Below are 238 nucleotides of genomic sequence, written 5' to 3'. Positions count from 1 at the left end.
AAGGTACAGACAGAAACAGATAGAAATAGAAAGATGTGAGGTAGAGAAGTAGGGGTGAAAGTGAAAGATATAGAAAGGTCGACAAATAGAGACAGAGACAAAGATGGAGGATAAGAAAAGTGTGAGAAAAAAATGCAAGAAAATTTGTCCATTTACAACACAGACAATTTCAGTTTTCCGACGAGTCCCAAACATGGATATATAGTTGGACTGTCCGAAAGGCGGAAAAGAGGCAGGA

This window comes from Penaeus monodon, chromosome 20, assembly GCF_015228065.2.
Source record: "Penaeus monodon isolate SGIC_2016 chromosome 20, NSTDA_Pmon_1, whole genome shotgun sequence".
Taxonomy (NCBI): domain Eukaryota; kingdom Metazoa; phylum Arthropoda; class Malacostraca; order Decapoda; family Penaeidae; genus Penaeus; species Penaeus monodon.
The sequence above is the reverse complement of the archived record's forward strand: the minus strand, read 5'-3'. Positions refer to the sequence as shown.